We start from the raw sequence: 1,252 nt of genomic DNA on the forward strand, positions 1-1,252 counted from the left end.
TTTACTCTTTTCTTATAGAATTTCAAGTGACTATTAATTGTTGTGTGTTTTTGGATATCTTTTGCTTACCTTTACTACTTTTAAGTCTCATGTGGAGTAGGGCAACCATTCTAAAACCAATTAATTTATTTTCCTTGAGCAAAGCACTAGAAGGATTCAATTGAGCTATTCTGCAATCTCATTTACATGAGAGTCACACTTACCACTCTTTCTTACTTTGTTTTTTCTTAACTTTTTACTGTACCAACCTCAAGCTTCTTTCTACGGCTTTTACTTTCAACTTTTTTTCTCTTGATTTTTTTTTTTTGCTTTTCTTTTCTTCTTCCTGGAAATTACTCTATCTGGTAGCCAACATTTCTTTATTTTTCTTACTACAGAGCAGTGTTCCTAAAGTAGTAGATTTTATAGTGATAGTTTAACTTCTTCTTCCTATGTTATTATCAGAGTTGGAATTTAAGTTATTATAAACAAGCTTACTTATTAAAAGAAGAAGACTCAAAAATAGTTTTTGGTTCAACTTTGACCCTTTAAACTCCACTTTATTTTATAATCTATAGAACTCCTTTAAGGAAGAATGAAGTTGTTAAGTTCCATAAATTTGTTCCTGACATTAAAATCACTTTCTCTTAACCAATATTTATCTTTTTCTTACCTAATATTTAACTACGACAATCATGAATTTTTAGAATTACTTAATCAAGAGTTATTTAGTGAATCTTAATCCTTATTTTTGAGCTATGTGACATACCTTCAGGTTCAGTCAATGTTGTCCCCCACTAAAATTAGTTTTTGCTATACATGCCTTACATAAAAGTAATAATAAATATACAGATGAAAGCATGCAAGAAAAGTAAAGAAAGACTACATTGAATGAGTCTAAGAAGGAAATTAACTCAAAAAAATAAACTATCAGCTCAACAGACACAAACATCCAGAGAGTGATAAACAAAGTAGTGCAATAGTACAAATCTCATTATATATATGTATATAAACGAAATCAGCATGTACAAATTGTGCATGAGGCAGTCAAATGTTATAACTGCAGAGTGATAAACAAAGTAGTGCAATAGTACAAATCTCATTATATATATGTATATAAACGAAATCATCATGTACAAATTGTGCCTGAGGCAGTCAAATGTGATAATTGCACACAAAAAAAACCTACACTTACTACTGCAGCGTCCCACAATGTAGTGGGCTCTCCAGAGAAACTGGTCGTGTAGGCTTACCAGGGTCGACAACAAATAAA

The sequence above is a fragment of the Phalaenopsis equestris genome, unplaced genomic scaffold, assembly GCF_001263595.1.
Source record: "Phalaenopsis equestris unplaced genomic scaffold, ASM126359v1 Scaffold000002, whole genome shotgun sequence".
NCBI lineage: Eukaryota > Viridiplantae > Streptophyta > Magnoliopsida > Asparagales > Orchidaceae > Phalaenopsis > Phalaenopsis equestris.